The sequence below is a fragment of the Rhododendron vialii genome, chromosome 11a (genome assembly GCF_030253575.1).
Source record: "Rhododendron vialii isolate Sample 1 chromosome 11a, ASM3025357v1".
Classification (NCBI taxonomy): Eukaryota; Viridiplantae; Streptophyta; class Magnoliopsida; order Ericales; family Ericaceae; genus Rhododendron; species Rhododendron vialii.
This window is the reverse complement of record NC_080567.1, coordinates 29679263-29692959: the sequence shown is the minus strand read 5'-3', so window position 1 is coordinate 29692959 and position 13697 is coordinate 29679263.

Here is a 13697-nt window from a genome sequence, read left to right as displayed (position 1 = left end):
AAGGAGGGAAAGGGTAAACAAAAACAAAATTATTGAACGTGGGTAAGTTCGATCCATCCCTTCGGTTGGAGCATGACAACAAATAAGGGGTTTGTTATCTGAGTTCGCAGATTCGACTCTCACCGCCACCCAAAAAACTCTTGAGGTCACTATCGTTTGTCTTCAGAATTCTAAAATTAGTCGAGGTACACGTAAGTTGGTCAGAACGCCCAATTACGGAAAAAAAAAAAACCTTCATGTATAGTTTAATAGTATATGCCACTCTTAGAACTTTAGACTGGGGAGAAAACTGGAAAAGCAAACTATGGATTGGACCAAGAAAGGATTTGGAGACACACCATTGTGTACTTTGATGTATATATATTGTATAAATACAAACAAATGGGTACTACTAAATTCTCTAATACTACCAATTTCCAAATTTTATTTTTGGGGCACCTTTATTGGGGTTGGAAGCCATGTGCCTGCAACAAACAGAGGGGATGTAAGAAGTGAAAGACAAGATGATGATGATGATTATTCATATATCATTACCATGTTTTTTTTTTTTTTATATCTTGAAATGATGATAGAAATAATTGTGTTGTATAGATAGGTTGCATAGAAGGAGGAGAACCAACCCTGGTGAGAAGCTTTTTGCCTTGCGCTTTATTCCTTCTCCTTCGTTGCCCTACAGGGATGGGGACCAGCTCTCAATGTGCAATGTGGTGTACTTGGGCTTTATTTAGGAGATGGAGATGGAATAGTCCTAAAGTGAGGGCTGGAAAAAAGTAAAAGCAGTGTATTTTTGCTTTTGATCTTCCACTTAAAAAAAAAAAAGAAAAGGAAAGGAAAAGAAAAAGAAAACCCATGATCCATCTCCTCTTTCACATGGAAAAGAGTGCTCTTGTATTAACTTGATTTCACAACTCATCTTTTTCACATTTTTTTTCCTCTTTTACCGCGGTTTTGTCTTGTTTAGTACACATAAGATCTTCCGTTCCGTATACTCTCTTCGTCCCTATTTTCTAATCCATTTTGGAGATTCTAACTATATAAGGGAACATAATCATTGCATGTCTAATCACCACGAAAATATTTTTGGGACATCAAAAAGTGCTAGTTGGGACTAAAAAACGGGTACGGATGAAACATATCAGAAGAGAAACCAATTCTCAAAAGAGAGCGATGAGTTAATATAAATCTTAGTTCACCTCTAGGAGTTCAAACGGAGATCTTTCAAGAGGAGTTCAAATCCTTCGTACTCAAATTTTTCTTTATCGGTTTTGGTTGTACTTTTGACTATTGAATCATAAGAAAATCTTTGATCTCTTAATACTCTAACGTGCTTCAACAGCTGAAAATGTACCAGAACAACGATACAAGAAGATATGTCTAGATACAAAGGTTATGAGGGGTTTTAGGAGAGATTGAAATCTTAAACCCTGGCCACTGGAAACTGTCCCCACCTCTTTCTTTCTATCCCTACTAGAAAGAAAGATCCATGACCTCCTCTCCCATACGTTGGAAAGAGTGCTCTTGTACTACTGTATGCCTTCAAATAGGACCCTCTAGATCCCCCCCCTTCTCTCTCTCTCTCTCTCTCTCTCTCTCTCTCTCTCTCTCTCTCTCTCTCTCTCTCTCTCAAGGTGATGTGTGTTCTGCGATAGAATAGTGGCAGGCCGGCTAAAGGGGTACGCCAGAGAGGCACATGCTTCGGACCCTCAAAAAATGTTTAAAATGAGGGTCCTAAAATTCTAGAATCTTTATATAAATATGTATATATGGCCCAATTTTTTTTTATTTTTGCATTGAGTCTCATTTACACAAAATAGGCCCAATTGAAATTTAAGAGCCACAAAATAGGCCCAAACGGTAGAATTACTCATTAGAAACACTGGGGCAATCCAAAAAAAAAGAGAGAAAAGAAACGCTTGAGGAGTTGAGGGCTATGGAGACTTAATTAGTACGTTTGCAACAAAAAGTGCGAGAAGACTAATTTTCAAATGATGAATTTTAAGGTATTGTAATAGTTGCATTTTTTTTTTTTGGAATAATATTCTTCTATTTCGTAAATCTTTTCTAATGGTTTTTTTTTTTATAAGACTTTTTGTAAACCACTTTTGTATGAAAAATATAAAAAGATCTCATTCAAGAGGTTCGCTTCCGGCCTCCAAAATTTATGAGCCGACCCTGAATAGTGGGTTGGCTCCACAGGCTCATGTTTGATACACCGATCATGGCAATATGGGGCAAAGACTTTTCATTGCAGGGGCAGGGAGGGTGTGCCCTTTGGTGTCTCTATCTGTCATTGCCAACACCCCCTTTCAAGGGTCATTATCTGTGGTGGCCTGGCTCTTTATACGGGCTATAAACCCTCTTTAATAAGTACTCACTCTGGTTCAACTACCAATAACATGATACTCAAGAAAAGCTTTGGGACTTGGGGAGTCCTTCGCTTGTTTTCGCTTGTTAGCATTGTCACATGGTGTTCTAAATATTTTTATCATCGCACATCTTGAATTATGTAGTGGTAGAGGCCCTTGGACCACCGATTTTCCTTGTTTGAGAGGAGGTCCAAGAGGCAACATCTCGAAATCTTATCAAACCATTTTATTACACTTTTAAGGCCCTATTTGATGGCAGGATGAGTTTAGGCTGCCATGAGTAGACCCATAACACTGATATCTCCACACTACCAATCCTAATAACATTTCATTCCTCTCATTACCAATTTTCTTCAACCTATAACTGGCGTCAAACGAGGCCTAAGGGCTAAGCTGCAACTCAGTTGCATGCGCACTTTTCACTAAAACCCCGACGATGGGTAAGAACAAAAGAACAAACAAATATTGTAACGAGATTCTCTTACCGGACATGATGAGTCTAACAAATGCAATCTTTAATTTTTCATTCGCATAGGTTAAAGAAAGGACATGTTGTGGGGATGCATGTTTTCGATTTTTGTGGCAGTGTTGTGCATGAAGTTGGTAAGTTGCGTTTGTTTGGCAGAAACTGAGGGAGGCAGGGATTGTCCCGTTTCACCTATTTCCCAAGTTGGTTGTCTATTTTGGGCGAAGGAATCACAATTGGTGAAGGAAAGACAGTCGAGAGACACACCTCATGGTGATTAATGGAGTAGTAACTAAACTATTTTCTCAACGTATTATGATCTAAGAAGTACAGACACATCACGTATTTGAGTCCGACACATGTCGGCCAAGGACACGACACTCTCTGGATTGTTGGGCATGCCTAAATACTTGCCCGAATTTTTTTTTATATTTCTTTTATTCAAACACATTGTGGATACTTTAAGACACGTTGGCACCATTCTTAGAACATGCTAAGGATATATTAAAAGGTTAAAATATAAGTTTTAAAACTTGGCCCAGAGTGAAAATTTTAACAAATGTATTGTTCATGCATGTATACTTATACGCGGACCATGGGGTTATATCTTCATAGTATGATTCTTAATTTGATAGAAATAAATTTAGGGGTGTTCAAAAAAACCGTCCGAACCATAAAACCGGTCTGATCCGTACTGAACCGTCCTATTTGGTCTAGTTCTGCGGTCAGGTTATGGTTCTAAAAAAATAAGAACCGTTAATTTTGGTTTGGTTACTGGTTCTCAATTAAAGAACCGTGGTTAGAACCGGACCGGACCGTTTAGAACTAATATATATATAATTATGTAAAAATAAATATATGTGAAGGGATTGGTCTACTTTTTGAACATGGAAGAAGTTAGTGCTGCTGATTTAAGTGATGTTTTGGGCATTGGAGCTGCTATTCTTTACTTCAAGACGTGCTGCTATATTTTATATTTTATAGTTTATGATTTAATTTTAATTTTAGTCCTTTTTATAGTTTATGATATAGGTTTAATTTTAGTTTTAAATATAATGGGTCATTAATGTTTTTCTGTCGCTGAATTTAATTATTCCATAAGTGATTTTGTCTACTTTATTGGTGGTTTTCGTCAATGTTTTTCCGTCAAGTGTTAAGTATTTCATGAATCATATTGGGTTTTGATTCGTAATAAAATGCCTATTATTATTTTATGAGTTATTTGATACTTTAAAGTTTTAATTTTATGAGTTTATATTTTGTGAATAAGTGTTTGGATGCTAATTGGATAGAACCGGAATCGAACCAAAACTGGACCGGTTTTGCGATTTGGTTCTGATTAGGTTCCACACATATATTGGTTAGGTTTTGGTTTCCAATTTTCTAGAACCGTTGAATCGAAATGGTCCGGTTACTGGTTTTCTAGAGAACCGGACCAATCCGGACCGTGCACACCCCTAGAAATAATGCTTCCAACACATGAATTCATAGGACACCTTTATAAAACAAATACATTTTACATTTGACGTGTCCCCGACATGTCCATGTTCTTATTTTGAAACAAATGACTTGTCTGTATCATATCGTGTCCGTATCCTGTATCCGTGTCCATACGTCATTTTACATTTGACGTGTCCCCGACATGTCCATGTTCTTATTTTGAAACAAATGACTTGTCTGTATCATATCGTGTCCGTATCCTGTATCCGTGTCCATACGTCTCAGATTAGACAATTATCAAACTTGGTAAACATTTAGTAAGCCTTTTACCAACTCTGTAGCCAAATACTATATAATGATCGATCGATAATACATTATGCCAAAACTTTAGGGCATCTCCAATCAATCTTCCAAACCAGTACCTTTTTTGTCTCAATTTCTTCAAAATCCATCTTCCAATACACTATTTTTTTATTTTTTTTTTGACTCAGTTCCTTCAAATATGAAATATGAATTTTTCTTCATCCAAATATGGAGGATGAAAGTGCAATCCTCTCAAATTCAGGATGGGTCGAAGCACTATTTTCCTCCATTTAATTGATGTCAAAAAGGTGTTTTGGAGAATTGCATTGGAGAAAAGGCTTCCATTTTTCGGCAGCACCAATATTGGCCAATGGGTTTTGTACACGTGTAGGGCATTCTACTAGAGTTCACAGGAAATACCCGGCCAATACCCTCAGTGATTGTAACTTATCCCAAAATCAACAACTATAACATGTATCATTGATTTGGTCGGAGAGGTATCCTTATGTTTGTGTTAGAAGAAACAGAGTGATGTCTTCAAGAGACGAACGTCTGTCTGCTGTGCATGCATGAGATTATGGCACAATCTTTAGGTAGCTAGTCTTTTAGGATGTTTTGTTGCCTCTTTTATATATTTACCACATGGTAAATGCTTCCCTAAAAGACCTCGGTCTTCGGCTCTGTGGTCTTTCTTCTTGGGTTTGAGCTCTAAGGGTGAGGTCGTGGGTTCGAATGAATGGAGCAATGGTCGGCTCCTTTGTAGTAATCTAACTAACTAACATACTAACATTCTACCATGTGGTAGAAAAAGAAAAAAAATGCTTCCATAATAGGCTCCAAAAAATAGAAAGCTCCAATGGAGTAATTATTCCATGCCCCTGGGGTCGGCACCACGTGGCGGGTCCCAAACACTTCTCTATTACACATTTGTATGAGCTTCATATACTTAGTGGTGGGGACCACACGAATGTACGGTAGAGAAAGAATCTGAGGCACCACCCAGGGGCATTGAATAATTTTTTGCTCCAATGAGATGGGTTCAAATTCCAACCAATCGGTTCATTAGGGAAGCCAGAACTTGAACTAGGGAGCCAGCCAAAGTTGAGAAGAATTTTTTTGTAAGACGATATTTAAATCTGACTTTGGTTCTTCTAGTTTTTTTTGGCACATTAAGGAACTTAATCTCGAGGGACTTTAGATACCATGCATCATTGTAATAGTAAATCACAATCTAACCCAAAGGTCAATTGGTGGACAAGGCCCGGGACTTGGCCTTCTATGGTTTCAGGTTTATACGGAGCTTTGCTCCAATTTTAATTGGGCTCTTTGCAAATGGGCTGTGAGGTTGAACTTTAGGATTAGTCGAGGTGCAATTACACTGGCCCGAACACCCGAGTTATCAAAAATAATAAATCAACACTTGTGCCTCCATGATATTTTATTAGTTGTCCGCTTAACCTCAAAGAGTTGGCTTGGTGGTCAAGACCGGAGACTCATGGTTTGCTCTCTCCTAGATGGCTAGATCTAAGGTTTGAAAACTCGTGTGGGTTATATCAACTCTTGTGGAGCTAGTTCACAAGGGGCCTTTTCCCTGGTTTATTCAGGTTCTCCCCTAGTGGAGGGCGAGATTGTTCCCGTGAGATTAACCAAAATGCGTGTAAACTGGTCCGAACATCTTGAGTTGTAAGTAGAAACAATAATTGAATGTAGCCACTACATTTGAGTCAACTTGTTTAAACTTGGATATGGAGAATAGTGGTTTTCAAATCAGACTTTGAAACTGATAGATCATCTGAAAGATACAACACAGTGGGAAATAAATAAAAACAAATGCACTGTGAAAGTCCACGTCTCAAATTTCTATACATATATTTAACTTCTTCAATAGGTGTTTTTGGGTAAATTTGTCAGCTTGTATATGGAATGTACCCAAACAAACTTTTTTTTTGACAAGTGCCCAAACAACTTGGATAGTATTGCTCATCTTTCTTCAACCTATTCTTTGGAGCCTCTTTCAAGCAATTATGAGATATCAATTATCTTGGGGGAATTACATGGCACATGATAATCGTTGGCAAATTCAAGTCAAAGCTCGATCGATCAAGTCAACTTTCTGCTTACGTGGTCGAGTATGATCTCAAAATATAAATTCGTTCACCCGCATTAAAATTGGGTGAACATAGTCGAGCAATGAAGAGTTGTTTTATTAGTTTTGATCGAGTTTCGAAACCCGTTTAGCCCCACTTTCTCCCTCCCGACATATTCGAAGTTTTACCCCTGCAATTTTTTTTTTAAACTGCGAAAAAGAAATTTTATTAATCTTATAACCTGGTGTCCTTGTTTAATTTGCTATGAAGCAATCAAGGGTCAAGCTTCAATTAAGAGAGAAGAACCATTTGAATGAATGCCCCTGGTTGATTAAAGGGAAGTTAAAGAACAAAATGATCATCATCTAATCCAAAGAATTTTAATCTGTTTACTTAAAGGAGCGAAATCATCATCATGCACTCCAAAGAAATCAATTTTGAAATGAAAAGGGTATTATTGTTCTTTGACTTGGAGGCCGCCCCATTCATGAAAAACAGGCATGGGCCAAAAAAGAGGTAAAGTTCCAAGGCAAAATCACCCTTAAGAACAATCGACCAACTTTAGGGATGCCCTTAAAAAAGAAGAAGTGGGAAAATCTTCAAAAGATGGATGATTTATAGATAAAGATCATTGGAATCACCTTTAATTTCAACATGGCAAATTAATGGCCCTATTCCTAGGCAGTTTTTTTTGGATAAACTGGATACTCGCGGCCTAGCCAGCTTACGCGCACTTTAATTAATTTCGGCCTCTTAAAGTTAATCACTGGACAAACCTCCAGTAGTCTCAATGGTTGGAATGTTTAACCTCCGCGAAATTCCAACATGCGACCTCATGAAGGACAAGTATTTACTGATTTTCTCATGCTCATTCAGTCAAATTCTTGAGTTATTTTATTTTCTAGGCAGTTGTTGCTAAAGAACAAAAAGATAAGGTGAATTTTGAAGAAAAAACAAATAAGGAAAAAGAAAAAAAGAAGGGACAAAAAAAAAGGTAAAGGCTTGCAAATAAAGCAATGCATGAGGTGGGCTTCACCCATTTCCGAGAGGCACGTGGATAAACACACTCTCAATTTCTAGGGTTTCCTTGAACTGGATCGAGGTTGTTATTTGGTTCTGCATGTGTGTGACTACATTGGAGTTTGTGCAACTAACCACACACAAACACACGCACAGAGAGAGAGAGAGAGAGAGAGAGAGAGAGTATCACACTTGCTTCCTTGGGCTTCGATTTGTGTTGGGAGTCTGATCCTCAAAGTCTAGCATAGGCTCATTCCGTGGGAGTCCTCTACATAGTCCACCAAACATCACTTGGACCCGTGTTGACTCAACTATGTCTAATTAAAAGATGAGAGTTATAAGTGATAAGTCATCCGGTTGTATATTTATATCTAACATATTTTTTATTTGTTCGATGGAAGACTCAAATTCTTTACACAGGTTTCCAACAATCTCTCACTCGTAGATGAATTATGCATTGGGTTTGGCTCCGCCTCGATCCAATCCGCTTGATTCCCCTTTTAATTCATTATCTTTTGCTATCGAACACCGTTTTAATCTTGGATTTATTTTTTTTTGATTAATCTAGGATTTCACCGCACCCACTCTACTGAGCGATCCACCTCTTACTCCATCGAGAGACACCTTGCTATCAATTGTTGAGAGTATGATCCCTAAAGATCCTTCCCAATGTGCGCGCAAGCCAAATTTGATGGGAGTATTTACATAGTCTACACCACATTATTTTGACCCATGTCCATTTAAAAGCTTAAGCTTTCTGGTAAGCCGCCCAATTATTCAGTGGTTTTTTAGTACCGCCACAACACCCTTATTCACCACACATTTACGTATGGAGTTCGTACACTTAGCATTGGGCCCCACAAAATTTGCGGTGAATAAGAGTGTTGGGCACTCTGTTGCAGCGCCCCAAGACCGCCAAATAAGTTTTCCAAATTCAGTTGACTGAACCTACCATTTTCTTGTCATTTGAATGTTTTGGGCACTTCCATGGCCAGTACAACCCATGTCACTTTAGAAGTTTGTTTAACAGGCAGTCTATCACTATGATGAAAACCATTTTTCCAATCCAAAGCAGTCCATGAGGGTCCCTCAAACCTAGTACCAATGTATCTGGTTTTCACACATCTTTTGCTTTTGGGAAAGCATGATTAGTACAAGAACAGCCTAATCTAATCACAGATATATGGAATGGCATATAGACCTCTGAATGATTGAGAATAAGTTTAGTTACAGACAAAAATTAAATCAAACAAAATCGTAGTTAAAAGCCGACACCTACTTTTTTTTTTTTTTTTGGTACTTCGGAATGTTTTTGGAAAACAAAGAGTTCTGCCACATAAGCGCAAACGTAATCAAGGGCTTAGTACAAATCATCTACAAATACCCGAACTAGTCGAAAACTTGCCAAATGGATAGGCTATTCCTAATCATAAACTCCCTAATCGATAAAGGAGGGTTAACCGAAATAACAAGGTTTTCCTCTTGTACGTTCTGCTCCAAGCCGTGCTAGATGATCAGCACATTGATTTGCTTCACAGTAGACGTGGGTCAGCGCCGTTCCCGTCCGAAAAAGAAGGGCTTTAGCATCGTCGATGATATGACGCTTTGTGGGTGGTTTCCACTTGGGCCTTTGTTGATCAACTTAACTGCTTGTAGAGAGTCAGATTCCACCTTGACGTTCTAGAATCTTTTCTCCCAAGAATATAGTTAGTCCACTATGCACTCCCCAAATTTCGGCTTCCAAGCTTGATTCACTTGTTTGTTTACCAAATATCCCAAGATCCAATCTCCATTTGACGTGTGAAAGATGCCACGCACCAAAACCTGTTTTCTTGTTTGAGTCGTACCAACAGCCATCCGTGTTAAGTTTGGTTGTTCCTACACAAGTGGGAATACACCGCGTTAGTCTAGGAGGAGTTGAGCCAGAGATAAGAGAGGACTTGAAGGCTTCAATCAAAGATTTCGAGCGCATTGCCACTGATCATTTTGGAGCTAACACTTGCTATATGTGCTATCTATATTTTCAAAACTCTTTCTGTTTCGATCTTTCCAAATTTGCCAAAGCGTAGTAGCAAAGAGTATATAAGCTCCAAGATATATCACTTCCATTTCCCAAAGACCCGATTGGATTTCAGCGCAAACTAGGCTCCTTGAACTACTGCCCATTCTTCTTGAGTACCGCAATATAGGTCCGTAGTGTTGGGTTTATATCTGAAGCCTAACTAATTTGGTTTTGACTATTCGGGATTTGGTAATCAGTGATGTAAACCCATGTCAAAAATACCCTTTTATACGCAATAGACGATCATGTAATTAACTCTTGTGTACTCTTTTCATTCTCTACATAGTAGTAAAAAGTAAAAACAACGTGAACTGTAGATGTACCCAATTGCATATTTGGAAAACCATGTAGAAGATTTTCAAGATTTGAACAGTAAATTTTGTGGAGCCTGGATAATGCAAATGAGGTATATATACACAAAAATCTTCAAGTAAAGACCTTAAAATAAAGACCTTATATGCGGACCTCCCATTTCTTGCCTTTCCCTATCTGGTATCAATGATCCGAGCCGCTCAATGTGATTAGAACGTGATTTTAAGGGTACCCGCTAGAAATTGGCAAAAAAAATGACCGGAAATGGCTTGATTTGAGTAGTTTTTATTTGAACCGTTAGATAAAAAAACAAACAAAAACTGCTCGGATGAAGCCCTTCCCGGTCTTTTTTTTTGCTGATTTCCACAAGTATCCTAAAAATCACGTTCTGAACACATTGAGCGGCTCGGATCATCAAAATTTGATCGGAAAATGAAGGTCCGCATTTTATTAAAATAAGGTAGTCCTTATAAGAAGGTAAGAAGGGGACTCATTATATATATATATGAATGCCACATCACATGGCTGTGTGCATGATGTCCATTTTCCTAGTATTTGATTATTTCGATTTTTCAGGTAAGCAAAACCTTTAGTTACCACAATCGGATCTTACTGTCTCAAAAGTATCAAATCCCACCGACAATAATTGAATAACAAAACAAAAGAATACTTGTGCATGCATGAGTGGTGGGGATCGGATCCTTAGAGGTTTTTTGTCTTTAACCTTCTCAAAATCCATGCAAGTGGTAGGCGGGGATCTTGTAGTGAGCAATTTCAATCGTCCAAAAGTGTTTTTAACGGTCCGGATTAAAAAAAAATTCTTCCACGGAAAAGGACCGTTGAATTTTTTTTTCCAATTCGGACCGTCGATTGCTGAGATAAACAGCTGGATTGTTCACTACGACCCTGTAGTAACTTTGTTCACTGCGTCCATGCAAGTGCCACATAAATTAAATTACCTCCAAATCTGCAAAATCTTTTGTCCCTGTTTGGTTTGTGATCATTTTCAAGCTAGATCGAATTGCATCATTATGCACAAAACAAATTCAAAGACTAATGCTTTTTGCAGGGTTTAGTTTTTTTAAATGTGTTTTGTACACCTTTTAAGAATATTTGTCTTCAACCTGCTCAGAAAGCAACAAAATAAGCTCGCAAAATCTTTTGGCAGCTTTGTGTTTTCACTAAACAAGCGGTCCTTGGCATGACCCTTTTCAAGAAATTAAATGTTTCATGGCCAGCAAAATAAAAATAAAAAAAGAGAAGAGAATAAAATAATCAATATGATTTGAAGATAAATATGATACCTGGGGGCTGAGGTACTTGGTTCAACCGTTGTGTAGATATACTTTGAGTGCAATGGGGTTGTGGGTTCAGCTCATAGATAGAGAGAGAAAGTTGAGACGCTTGTTGATGGATTGGTTAGGTCTGAAAATAGCATCGTTTCTTCTTAATTTTTGTCTTTTTTTGGTCATATGATAGAATGACGGTTTTTTTTTTTTTTACCCTAACTCCTATCCAACCAGTCACATTGCATGTCGAACTCCTCTCTATAGGATTTGAACTCGCAACCTTGCAACGCCAAATCTAATAAAGTGGGACAAAAAGTGTGAATCCAAATACTGAATCACAAGCACACAAAAAACCCCTTATACATATGCACTTGTTTTGTATCTGTAATGTGTGCCACTACTGAAAGTAATGCGGCTCTACAAGCATCTTCATTGAGGCCCTTGGGGTTTGTGATTTTAGGGGTACTTTGCATGGATTTAGGTTGGGATTCAAGTTTTTTGTTCAGGAGGTTGTCTCCTAGTCAGCTGTAGTTTTTTTTAATTTTTCCCTCTTATTCGTTTGTGTTTTGTTGCTTTGTTGTTATTTTCTCAATTGTTTCTTGCCAAAAATTGAAAAGTTGATGGGTAGGTTAAGTTCTGACGAGTAACGACATCACAAGAGTTATCGTTCCTAAAAAAAAATGGAGTATTTTACTGTCTTACTGCACGGCTTTTGAATTTTGATCTTCTATATTAATGGAACTTTCCTAGCCGGTAAAAAAAAAATTTTAAATTCCTATAATAATTTAGCTTGCTATCATTGTGCCATTTACTACAATTGCTATTTTTCATCTACTAGATAGGAAGAGACAGGTGGAAAGGAAGTTAACCCAAAAGAGGAAAGGCATTGGCAAGGGAGTGGTGGAGAGAGAAATAGTGAGGTATAGCATTCCTATTAAAGGAACCCTAATAGACTAGCTAATATGTAAGATCTGGGCCTATGTAGATATATAGGGTTTTTATTTTTCAAACGTCAGGTTGTTCAGATCAGCTTACGTGTACCTCAACTAATTTCTTCCCCGGTCTAGTCATATGCAGGTTATCCACGCCGGGACTAAGGAATTACTTTTTTACGGCCAAACCCTAAGAATCGAATCCTAATCAATTGGTGGGGAGCAAACACACTAACCAACCGGACTAACTCTTGGGTGTCCTACATATATATTTATTAATTTACATTGGTTAGTGAAGAATGTGTGTAATGGGCCTTCTGACATTATGGGATTGACCTTGCATTTGTGGGGTTCACAACTCTTGGGAGTGGTGGAAATCCAAGTCATGTTGAAGTGGTTTTGTCCACTCTTTCTTTGGAGCATCATTGTCACTCATTGCCAATGAGTTTTTTTATTTATTTTTTTATAACACACTCAATTCCTCCACCCTTTGTAGAAATATATTCATTGCTTTCGTCCAAACTCCAAGGCATCCCTTTCCATGTATAATGTGTTTGGCTTGTAGCATTGTTGATGAAAGCTATGGGTGGATCGTAAATTTGAAGGGAAATTCGTGGAGAGTATAAGAAAGATGATGAAAGATATAAGAAGACAACTAAGTAGAAAAATAATACATATATGTTCTATTAACGTTTCCCGTTTTGCGGCTATATAATCGCTCCAATTAGGATAAATTACGAGCATCGGTCTCTTGATCCTCATGATTGTACATTCATGCCCATAAATTGTTCTAAGAAAAGGTAAATTGATGTACAGTACGAAGTTTTCTTAATTTCACCATTTCTCAATAGGCTGGTGCCTGCTTCCAGAGAGTTAGACGGCTGTCACACCCTTTAGTACGGAGTATTAGATTTTTTCTTTTTGTCATTGAAACGAATACAAATGCGTCCAACATAAATCAACAAAGTGAAGAAAAACAAAGTCATTTCTTATTATTTGCAAACATTTTTTTTTCTTGATTAATTGCCTAGATCCAATGATCCAAACAACACCTAAATATGTCTAAATGTAAGGAATTACATTGAAAGGTTAAGGCTAATCATAACCAACGTGGTTCTCCTTTGAAATGGCCACCAAGTGGGGCATTTCCATCAAAGTACTCTTAGATTTCACTAATGCTAGTATGAGTAGCCCTAATTACGATCTAGTCAATGGCACTTTCGTATTGGAATTGCTTTTTTGAGCCTTGAGAGAGTAGTGGTAATGATACCAGAATAATAAATTGCTCTCTCTCTCTCTCTCTCTCTCTCTCTCTCTCTCTCTCTCTCTCTCATCACTTGTATTACTTGCGGAGACGAATTTTCCTGGAGTCGTCAAACTAAGAGATATCAATGTTTAATCGCACCATTATCGTTGTATG